This window comes from Balaenoptera ricei, chromosome 3 (genome assembly GCF_028023285.1).
Source record: "Balaenoptera ricei isolate mBalRic1 chromosome 3, mBalRic1.hap2, whole genome shotgun sequence".
In the NCBI taxonomy this organism is placed as follows: Eukaryota; Metazoa; Chordata; class Mammalia; order Artiodactyla; family Balaenopteridae; genus Balaenoptera; species Balaenoptera ricei.
Window position 1 is genome coordinate 61,468,087 of NC_082641.1, and position 12,555 is coordinate 61,480,641.

The 12,555-nt window shown below is 39.2% G+C and overlaps 1 protein-coding gene across 11 annotated transcripts in view; it reads left to right on the plus strand.

The window, feature by feature from the left end:
* PDE8B (phosphodiesterase 8B) overlaps positions 1-12,555 on the plus strand; it is a 383,095-nt gene that overhangs the window by 261,287 nt on the left and 109,253 nt on the right. The gene's annotated exons all lie outside the window — the stretch shown is intronic.

Consider the following 12,555-nt stretch of genomic DNA (forward strand, 5'->3'; position numbering starts at 1 on the left):
AAGAAGAATAAAAATTAGTTCAGATCGGAGCCTGCGGTTTCTTTCACAGAGATGGGGTAAATTCTTTAGACTATGCAGGAAGACACTGTTTATACAGAAGTATGTCAGAATTGTAGAGTAACTGCTTACACATGCCTTGGGAACAGAATGTTGTGAACAGTCCTCAGTTATCTGCCTACAGTTGGTGTTCCAGTTATAAAGCACTCTTATATAATACTAAAGTCATCTTCCTAAGGAAATGTGTATAGCAGACAAAGCTTTGTTGAATTAAAGTTGTCTTATTATTTGTTGGAAGGTAAGACATTTACACTTTAAAAATACTCTGAAATGTAGACTTTCCACTGATGGGCACTGACCTGACTGCCCTTGGTTTGCATAGTGGCACCGAGTGTGAGGAGCATTTGCTACCATCGGTAGAGACCAAAGACAGTGTCCAACACACAGTGGCCCCATAACAGGGCCTCACACATGCTCTCCTGTGAAATCCCCCACTGCACACACAGACACCCTGCTCTCACACGGGGTCAATGACATCAGTAGCCCACCGTGCCCAGGCCCTGTCATCAACACGCTCATGAGATTATCTCATTTGCATTCAGGAACCCTATGAAAGAGACATAAGGGCCTGATAATACAGATGGGGAAACTGAGGCCCAGGAAGGCCAAGGAACTTATCCAAGGAAAGCCCCAATAATAAATACTGGAACCAAAACATCCAGCCATGTCTTTCTGACTCCAAAGCCTTCCTACCTGGTTCCCTGTTGGGCTATATTTTTAGAATTTGTTTTTCTGGCTGTCCCATGACCTGGGTCTGAAGGCTTCCTCATGTTGCTGCCTATTACTGACCCACCTGCCCACAGATCTGCCCTGAACCACAGTGAAATCAGACATGTTTCTGTTACAGACTGAGCACAAACCCCACAGCTCTCCCACTTCTACCTGGACTTGAACAGTCAATTCTGTTCATGAAACACGTTTGCTTTGCAGTTCCCTCTTTTTTTTTTTTTTATCAAGAAAAAACCAGAAATTTATTCATATGTACTTGTATACCAGGGAGATATCCAGGGAAAAGGAGATAATTCGCACCTCCCTCTTTTACGGGGAAGCCGGGTTGTGATTTTAGTGAAGAGGAGAAGGGGATCTCTGCTCTCTACCAGCCTTGTAATCTTGCAGACAGTCCTTTAACAGGCAACTGAGTCCTTCCTTCTACAGTTAGCTCCTGGTGGTTAGGAAACCTGTATCTCTAGGAGACGTGATATGGCGATGGTGTCACATGAATCACCTGCCAGCCTTTACCTTGAAGAGGAAGAAGCAGGGATTGAGGACAGTGGGTGCCTGGGAAGGGGAATCCCTGGATTAAAAGGGAAACTGTACTGACTGCAGGCTTTTTCTTGGGGCACCCTCTCAGACCCCTTTAAAAACCTGAATATAAAACTCAAGAACAAGGAGGAAGAAGTTGAATAGAGGATATTATATGTAAGGGGGAAATTAAAAAGGCCTTTGTGCTATAGATTTTAAGATGAGTCATCGGGAATGAGATACATCATATATGTTCCTACTCAATACCAGAGTCCTTCTCGGGGCAGTGCCGCTTCACAGGGAATGTACCTCTTAGTGCAGATGGTCAGAGGTTGGGCAGTAGCACTTAACATTTAGGAACAATAGCTACCTACCCATCCATCCATTGAAACTACCTGTCTGTTTGCTTTAAAACACTTATATGGTGCTTACCATGTGCCACAGGCAGTACTAAGCATTTAAAAAAATTTTTTTTAAATTTTTTTATTTTGGCTGCCTTAGGTCTTCATTGCTGCATGCAGGCTTTCTCCAGTTACGGTAGAGCGGGGGCTGCCCTTCGTTGCGGTGCGCGGGATTCTCATTGTGGTGGCATGTCGTTGCAGAGCACGGGCTCTAGGTGCACAGGCTCAGTAGTTGTGGCACACAAGCTTAGTTGCTCCGCGGCATGTGGGATCTTCCTGGATGAGGGCTCGAACCCATGTCCTCTGCATTGGCAGGCGGATTCTTTTTTTTAATTTTCTATTTTTTAATTTATTTTTTTAGCATCTTTATTGGAGTATAATTGCTTTACAATAGTGTGTTAGTTTCTGCTGTATAACGAAGTGATTCAGCTATACATATACATATATCCCCATACCTCTTCCCTCTTGTGTCTCCCTCCCTCCCACCCTCCCTATCCCACCCCTCCAGGTGGTCACAAAGCACCGAGCTGATCTCCCTGTGCTATGTGGCTGCTTCCCACTAGCTATCTATTTTACATTTGGTAGTGTATATATGTCCATGCCACTCTCTCACTTCGTCCCAGCTGACCCTTCCCCCTCCCGTGTCCTCAAGTCCATTCTCCAGTAGGTCTGCGTCTTTATTCTCGTCCTGCTCCTAGGTCCTTCACAACTATTTTTTTTTTCTGATTCATATGTATGTGTTAGCATACGGTATTTGTTTTTCTCTTTCTGACTTACTTCACTCTGTATGACAGACTCAAGGTCCATCCACCTCACTACAAATAACTCAGTTCTGTTTCTTTTATGGCTGAGTAATATTCCATTGTATATATGTGCCACATCTTCTTTATCCATTCATCTGTTGAAGGACACTTAGGTTGCTTCCATGTCCTGGCTATTGTAAATAGTGCTGCAATGAACATTGTGGTACATGACTCTTTTTGAATTATGGTTTTCTCAGGTTATATGCCCACTAGTGGGGTTGCTGGATCATATGGTAGTTCTATTTGTAGTTTTTTAAGGAACTTCCATACTGTTCTCCATAGTGGCTGTATCAATTTACATTCCCACCAACAGTGCAAGAGGGTTCCTTTTTCTCCACACCCTCTGTAGCATTTATTTTTTGTAGATTTTTTGATGATGGCCATTCTGAACTGTGTGAGGTGATACCTCATTGTAGTTTTGATTTGCATTTCTCTAATGATTAGTGATGTTGAGCATTCTTTCATGTGTTTGTTGGCAATCTGTATATTTTCTTTGGAAAAATGTCTGTTTAGGTCTTCTGCCCATTTTTGGATTGGGTTGTTTGTGTTTTTGATATTGAGCTGCATGAGCTGCTTGTATATTTTGGAAATTAATCCTTTGTCAGTTGCTTGGCTTGCAAATATTTTCTCCCATCCTGAGGGTTGTCTTTTCGTCTTGTTTACGGTTTCCTTTGCTCTAAAAAGCTTTTCAGTTTCATTAGGTCCCATTTGTTTATTTTTGTTTTTATTTCCACTTCTCTAGGAGGTGGGTCAAAAAGGATCTTGCTGTGATTTATGTCATAGAGTGTTTTGACTATGTTTTCCTCTAAGAGTTTTACAATGTCTGCCCTTACATTTAGATCTTTAATCCATTTTGAGTTTATTTTTGTGTATGGTGTTAGAGAGTGTTCTAATTGCATTCTTTTACATGTAGATGTCCAGTTTTCCCAGCACCACTTATTGAAGAGACTGTCTTTTCTCCATTGTATATTCTTGCCTCCTTTATCAAAAATAAGGTGACCATATATGCGTGGGTTTCTCTCTGGGCTTTCTATCCTGTTCCATTGATCTGTATTTCTGTTTTTGTGCCAGTACCATACTCTCTTGATTACTGTAGCTCTGTAGTATAGTCTGAAGTCAGGGAGCCTGATTCCTCCAGCTCCGTTTTTCTTTCTCAAGATTGCTTTGGCTATTCGGGGTCTTTTGTGTTTCCATACAAATTGTGAAATTTTTTGTTCTAGTTCTGTGAAAAATGCCAGTGGTAGTTTGATAGGAATTGCATTGAATCTGTAGATTGCTTTGGGTAGTATAGTCATTTTCACAATGTTGATTCTTCCAATCCAGGAACATGGTATATCTCTCCATCTATTTGTGTCATCTTTAATTTCTTTCATCAGTGTCTTATAATTTTCTGCATACAGGTCTTTTGTCTCCTTTGGTAGGTTTATTCCTAGGTATTTTATTCTTTTTGTTGCAGTGGTAAATGGGAGTGTTTCCTTAATTTCTCTTTCAGATTTTTCATCATTAGTGTATGGGAATGCAAGAGATTTCTGTGCATTAATTTTGTACCCTCCTACTTTACCAAATTCATTGATTAGCTCTAGTAGTTTTCTGGTAGCATCTTTAGGATTCTCTATGTATAGTATCATGTCATCTACAAGCAGTGACAGCTTTACTTCTTCTTTTCTGTTTTGGGTTCCTTTTATTTCTTTTTCTTCTCTGATTGCTGTGGCTAAAACTTCCAAAACAATGTTGAATTATAGTGGTGAGAGTGGGCAACCTTGTCTTGTTCCTGATCTTAGTGGAAATGGTTTCAGTTTTTCACCATTGAGGACAATGTTGGCTGTGGGTTTGTCATATATGGCCTTTATTATGTTCAGGTAAGTTCCCTCTATGCCTACTTTCTGGACGGTTTTTATCATAAATGGGTGTTGAATTTTCTCAAAAGTTTTCTCTGCATCTATTGAGATGATCATATGGTTTTTATTCTTCAGTTTGTTAATATGGTGTATCGCATTGATTGATTTGTGTATATTGAAGAATCCTTGCATTCCTGCGATAGGCCCCACTTGATCATGGTGTATGAGCCTTTTAATGTGCTGTTGGATTCTGTTTGCTACTATTCTTTTGAGGATTTTTGCATCTATGTTCATCAGTGATATTGGCCTGTAGTTTTCTTTCTTTGTGACATCTTTGTCTGGTTTTGGTATCAGGGTGATGGCTGCCTCGTCAAATGAGTTTGGGAGTGTTCCTCCCTCTGCTATACTTTGGAAGAGTTTGGAAGGACGGGTGTTAGCTATTCTCTAAATGTTCGATAGAATTCGCCTGTGAAGCCATCTGGTCCTGGGCTTTTGTTTGTTGGAACATTTTTAATCACAGTTTCAATTTCATTACTTGTGATTGGTCTGTTTATATTTTCTATTTCTTCCTGGTTCAGTCTTGGAAGGTTGTGCTTTTCTAAGAATTTGTCCATTTCTTCCAGGTTGTCCATTTTATTGGCATATAGTTGCTTGTAGTAATCTCTTATGATCCTTTGTATTTCTGCAGTATCAGTTGTTACTTCTGCTTTTTCATTTCTAATTCTATTGAGTCTTCTCCCTTTTTTTCTTGATGAGTCTGGCTCATGGTTTATCAATTTTGTTTATTTTCTCAAAGAACCAGCTTTTAGTTTTATTGATCTTTGCTGTTGTTTCCTTCATTTCTCTTTCATTTATTTCTGATCCAATCTTGATGATTTCTTTCCTTCTGGTAACTTTGGGGTTTTTTTGTTCTTCTTTCTCCAATTGCTTTAGGTGTAAGGTTAGGTTGTTTATTTGAGATGTTTCTTTTTTCATAGGGGAGGATTGTATTGCTATAAACTTCCCTCGTAGAACAGCTTTTGCTGCATCCCATAGGTTTGGGTCGTCGTGTTTCGTTGTCATTTGTTTCAAGGTATTTTTTGATTTCCTCTTTGATTTCTTCAGTGATCTCTTGGTTATTAAGTAGTGTATTGTTTAGCCTCCATGTGTTTGTATTTTTTACAGATTTTTTCTTGTAGTTGATATCTAGTCTCATAGGGTTGTGTATGGAAAAGATACTTGGTATGTTTTCAATTTTCTTAAATTTATCAAGGCTTGATTTGTGACCCAAGATATGGTCTATCCTGGAAAATGTTCCATGAGCACTTGAGAAGAAAGTGTATTCTGTTGTTTTTGGATGGAATGTCCTATAATGTCATTAAGTCTATCTTGTTTAGTGTATCATTTAAAGCTTGTGTTTCCTTATTTATTTTCATTTTGGGTGATCTGTCCATTGGTGAAAGTGGGGTGTTAAAGGCTGCTACTATGATTGTGTTACTGTCAATTTCCCCTTTTATGGCTGTTAACATTTGCCTTATGTATTGAGGTGCTACTATGTTGGGTGCATAAATATTTACAGTTGTTATATCTTCTTCTTGGATTGATCCCTTAATCATTATGTAGTGTCCTTCTTTGCCTCTTGTAATAGTCTTTATTTTAAAGTGTATTTTGTCTGATATGAGAATTGCTACTCCAGCTTTCTTTTGATTTCCATTTGCATGGAATATCTTTTTCCATCCCCTCACTTTCAGTCTGTATGTGTCCCTAGGTCTGAAGTTGGTCTCTTGTAGACAGCATATATACGGGTCTTGTTTTTGTATCCATTCAGCCAGTGTGTGTCTTTTGGTTGGAGCATTTTATCCATTTACATTTAAGATAATTATCGATATGTATGTTCCTATTACCATTTTCTTAATTGTTTTGGGTTTGTTATTGTAGGTGTTTTCCTTCTCTTGTGTTTCCCACCTAGAGAAGCTCCTTTAGCATTTGTTGTAAAGCTGGTTTGGTGCTGCTGAATTCTCTTAGCTTTTGCTTGTCTGTAAACGTTTTAATTTCTCTGTCAAATCTGAATGAGATCCTTGCTGGGTAGAGTAATCTTGGTTGTAAGTTTTTCACTTTCATCACTTTAAATATGTTCTGCCACTCCCTTCTGGCTTGCAGAGTTTCTGCTGAAAGATCAGGTGTTAACCTTATGGGGATTCCCTTGTATGTTATTTGTTGTTTTTCCCCTGCTGCTTTAAATATTTTTTCTTTGTATTTAATTTTTGATAGTTTGATTAATGTGTGTCTTGGCGTGTTTCTCCTTGGATTTATCCAGTATGGGACTCTCTGTGCTTCCTGGACTTGATTAACTCTTTCCTTTCCAATATTAGGGAAGTTTTCAACTTGAATCTCTTCAAATATTTTCTGAGTCCCTTTCTTTTTCTCTTCTTCTTCTGGGACCGCTATCATTTGAAAGTTGGTGCGTTTAATGTTGTCCCAGAAGTCTCTGAGACTGTCCTCAATTCTTTTTTCTTTATTCTGCTCTGTGGTAGTTATTTCCACTATTTTATCTTCCAGGTCACTTATCCATTTTTCTGCCTCAGTTATTCTGCTATTGATTCCTTATAGAGAATTTTTAATTTCATTTATTGTGTTGTTCATCATTGTTTGTTTGCTCTTTAGTTCTTCTAGGTCCTTGTGAATCGTTTCTTGTATTTTCTCCATTCTATTTCTAAGATTTTGGATCATCTTTACAATCATTACTCTGAATTCTTTTTCAGGTAGACTGCCTATTTCCTCTCCATTTGTTTGGTCTGGTGGATTTTTACCTTGCTCCTTCATCTAGTGTGTGTTTCCCTGTCTTCTCATTTTGCTTAACTTACTGTGTTTGGGGTCTCCATTTCGCAGGCTGTAGGTTCGTAGTTCCCATTGTTTTTGGTGTCTGCCCGCACTGGGTGAGGTTGATTCAGTGGGTTGTGTAGGCTTCCTGGTGGAGGGGACTAGTCCCTGTGTTCTGCTGGATGAGGCTGGATCCTGTGTTTCTGCAGGGCAGGTCTGCATCCAGTGGTGTGTTTTGGAGTGTCTGTGACCTTATTATGATATTAAGCTGCCTTTCTGCTAGTGGGTGGGGTTGTGTTCCTGTCTTGCTAGTTGTTTGGCATAGGGTGTCCAGCACTGTAGATTGCTGGTTGTTGAGTGGAGCTGGGTCTTAGCGTTGAGATGGAGATCTCTGGGAGATTTTCACTGTTTGATATTACATGGAGCTGGGAGGTCTCTGGTGGACCAATGTCCTGAACTCGGCTCTCCCTCCTTAGAGGCACAGGCCTGTCACCCGGCTGGGGCACCAAGACCCTGTCATCCAGATGGCTCAGAATAAAAGGGAGAAATAAAGAAAGAAAAAATAAATAAAATAAAATAAAGTTATTAAAATAATTATTAAAAATAAAAAAGAGTTTAAAAGTAATAAAAAAAAAAGAAAAAAAGAAAGAATGAAGGGAGCAACCAAATCAAAAAAACAAATCCACCAATGATAACAAGCGCTAAAAACTATACTAAAAAAAGAAAAAAGAAAAACCGGACAGACAGAACCCTAGGAGAAATGGTAAAAGCAAAGCTATACTGACAAAATCACACACAGAAGCATACACATACACACTCACAAAAATAAAAAAAGGAAAAAAAATATATATCTTTTCTCCCAAAGAGAGGAGGAACTCAAATAAACAACCTAACCTTACAGCTAAAGCAACTGGAGAAAGAGGAAGAAAAAAACCCAAAGTTAGCAGAAGAAAAGAAATCATAGAGATCAAATCAGAAATAAATGAAAAAGAAGATGGCGGAGTAGAAGGACGTGCTCTCACTCCATCTTGCGAGAACCCCAGAATCACAACTAGCTGCTGGACAATCATCAACAGGAAGACACTGGAACTCACCAAAAAAGATACCCCACATCCAGAGACAAAGGAGAAGCCACAATGAGATGGTAGGAGAGGCACAATCATAGTAAAATCTAATCCCATAACTGCTGGGTGGGTGACTCACAGAGTGGAGAATACTTATACCATAGAAGTCCACCCACTGAAGTGAAGGTTCTGAGCCCCACGTCAGGCTTCCCAACCTGGAGGTCCAGCAATGGGAGGAGGAATTCCTAGAGAATCAGACTTTGAAGCCTAGTGGGATTTGATTGCAGGACTTCGACAAGACTGGGGGAAACAGAGACTCCACTCTTGGAGGGCACACACAAAGTAGTGTGTGCATCAGGACCCGGGGAAGGAACAGTGACCCCAGGGGAGACTGAACCAGACCTACCTGCTAGTCTTGGAGGGTCTCCTGCGGGGGTGGGGGTGGCTGTGGCTCACCATGGGGACAAGGACACTGGCAGCAGAAGTTCTGGGAAGTACTCCTTGACATGAGCCCTCCCAGAGTCTGTCATTAGCCCCACCAAAGAGCCCAGGTAGGCTCCAGTGTTGGGTGGCCTCAGGCCAAACAACCAACAGGGAGGGAACCCAGCCCCACCCATCAACAGTCAAGTGGATTAAAGTTTTACTGAACCCTGCCCACCAAAGCAACAATCAGCTCTACCCACCACCAGTCCCTCCCATCAGGAAACTTACACAAGCCTCTTAGATAGCCTCATCCACCAGAGGGCAGACAGCAGAAGCAAGAAGAACTACAATCCTGCAGCCTGTGGAACAAAAACCACATTCACAGAAAGATAGACAAGATGAAAAGGCAGAGGGCTATGTACCAGATGAAGGAACAAGATAAAACCCCAGAAAAACAACTAAATGAAATGGAGATAGGCAACCTTCCAGAAAAAGAATTCAGAATAATGATAGTAAAGATGATCCAGGACCTCAGAAAAAGAATGGAGGCAAAGTTCGAGAAGATGCAAGAAATGTTTAACATAGACCTAGAAGAATTAAAGAACAAACAAACAGAGATGAACAATACAATAACTGAAATGAAAACTACACTAGAAGGAATCAATAGCAGAGTAACTGAGGCAGAAGAATGGATAAGTGACCTGGAAGACAGAATGGTGGAATTCACTGCTGCGGAACAGAGTAAAGAAAAAAGAATGAAAAGAAATGAAGACAGCCTAAGAAACCTCTGGGCAACATTAAACACAACAACATTCGCATTATAGGGGTCCCAGAAGTAGAAGAGAGAGAGAAAGCACCAGAGAAAATACTTGAAGAGATTATAGTCAAAAACTTCCCTAACATGGGAAAGGAAATAGCCACCCAAGTCCAGGAAGCGCAACAAGACCCATACAGGATAAACCCAAGGAGAAACATGCCAAGACACATAGTAATCAAACTGGCAGAAATTTAAGACAAAGAAAAATTATTGAAAGCAGCAAGGGAAAAACGACAAATAACATACAAGGGAACTCCCATAAGGTTAACAGCTGATTTCTCAGCAGAAACTCTACAAGCCAGAAGGGAGTGGCATGATATACTTAAAGTGAAGAAAGGGAAGAACCTCAACCAAGATTACTCTACCCGGCAAGGATCTCATTCAGATTTGATGGAGAAATCAAAAGCTTTACAGACAAGCAAAAACTAAGAGAATTCAGCACCACCACACCAGCTCTACAGCAAACGCTAAAGGAACTTCTCTAAGTGGGAAACACAAGAGAAGAAAAGGACCTACAAGAGCAAACCCAAAACAGTTAAGAAAATTGTCATAGGAACATACATATTGATAATTACCTTAAGCGTGAATGGATTAAATGCTCCAACCAAAAGACACAGGCTTGCTGAATGGATACAAAAACAAGATCCATATAAATGCTGTCCACAAGAGACCCACTTCAGACCTAGGGACACATACAGACTGAAAGTGAGGGGATGGAAAAAGATATTCCATGCAAATAGGAATGAAAAGAAAACTGGAGTAGCAATACTCATATCAGATAAAATAGACTTTAAAATAAAGACTGTTACAAGAGACAAGGAAGGACACTACATAATGATCAAGGGATCAATCCAAGAAGAAGATATAACAATTATATATATATATGCACCCAATATAGGAGCACCTCAATACATAAGGCAATTGCTAACAGCTATAAAAGAGGAAATCAACAGTAACACAGTAATAGTGGGGGACTTTAACACCTCACTGACATCTATGGACAGATCATCCGAAATGAAAATAAATAAGGAAACAGAAGCTTTAAATGACACAATAGACCAGATAGATTTAATTGATATTTATAGGACAATCCATCTGAAGATAGCAGATTACACTTTCTTCTCAAGTGTGCACGGAACATTCTCCAGGATAGATCACATCTTGGGTCACAAATCAAGCCTCAGTAAATTTAAGAAAATTGAAATCATATCAAGCATTTCTGACCACAATGCTATGAGATTAGAAATGAATTACAGGGAAAAAACCGTAAAAAACAGAAACACATGGAGGCTAAACAATACGTTACTAAATAACCAAGAGATCACTGAGGAAATCAAAGAGGAAATCAAAAAATACGTGGAAACAAATGACAATGAAAACACGAAGATCCAAAACCTATGGGATGAAGCAAAAGCAGTTCTAAGAGGGAAGTTTATAGCTATACAAGCCTACCTCAAGAAACAAGAAAAATCTCAAATAAACAATCTAACCTTACACCTAAAGGAACTAGAGAAAGAAGAACAAACAAAACCCAAAGTTAGCAGAAGGAAAGAAATCTTACAGATCAGAGCAGAAATAAATGAAATAGAAACAAAGAAAACAATAGCAAAGATCAATAAAACCAAAAGCTGGTTCTCTGAGAAGATAAACAAAATTGATAAACCATTAGCCAGACTCATCAAGAAAAAGAGGGAGAGGACTCAAATCAATAGAATTAGAAGTGAAAAAGGAGAAGTTACAACAGACACCACAGAAATACAAAGCATCCTAAGAGACTACTACAAGCAAATCTATGCCAATAAAATGGACAAGCTGGAATAAATGGACAAATTCTTAGAAAGGTATAACCTTCCAAGACTGAACCAGGAAGAAATAGAAAATATGAACAGACCAATCACAAGTAATGAAATTGAAACTGTGATTAAAAATCTTCCAGCAAACAAAAGCCCAGGACCAGATGGCTTCACAGGCGAATTCTATCAAACATTTAGAGAAGAGCTAACACCTATCCTTCTCAAACTCTTCCAAAATATTGCAGAGGGAGGAACACTCCCAAACTCATTCTACGAGGCCACCATCACCCTGATACCAACACCAGACAAAGATGTCACAAAGAAAGAAAACTACAGGCCAATATCACTGATGAACATAGATGCAAAAATCCTCAAAAGAATAGTAGCAAACAGAATCCAACAGCACATTAAAAGGATTATACACCATGGTCAAGTGGGGTTTATTCCAGGAATGCAAGGATTCTTCAATATACGCAAATCAATCAATGTGATACATCATATTAACAAATTGAAGGAGAAAAACCATATGATCATCTCAATAGATGCAGAGAAAGCTTTCGACAAAATTCAACACCCATTTATGATAAAAGCCCTGCAGAAAGTAGGCATAGAGGGAACTTTCCTCAACATAATAAAGGCCATATATGACAAACCCACAGCCAACATTGTCCTCAATGGTGAAAAACTGAAACCATTTCCACTAAGATCAGGAACAAGACAAGGTTGCCCACTCTCACCACTATTATTCAACATAGTTTTGGAAGTGTTAGCCACAGCAATCAGAGAAGAAAAAGAGATAAAAGGAATCCAAATCGGAAAAGAAGAAGTAAAGCTGTCACTGTTTGCAGATGACATGATACTATACATAGAGAATCCTAAAAATGCCACCAGAAAACTACTAGAGCTAATCAATGAATTTGGTAAAGTAGCAGGATACAAAATTAATGCACAGAAATCTCTTGCATTCCTATATACTAATGATGAAAAATCTGAAAGTGAAATTAAGAAAACACTCCCATTTACCATTGCAACAAAAAGAATAAAATATCTGGGAATAAACCTACCTAAGGAGACAAAAGACCTGTATGCAGAAAATTATAGGACACTGATGAAAGAAATTAAAGATGATACAAACAGATGGAGAGATATACCATGTTCTTGGATTGGAAGAATCAACATTGTGAAAATGACTCTACTACCCAAAGCAATCTACAGATTCAATGCAATCCCTATCAAACTACCACTGGCATTTTTCACAGAACTAGAACAAAAAATTTCACAATTTGTATGGAGACACAAAAGACCCCGAATAGCCAAA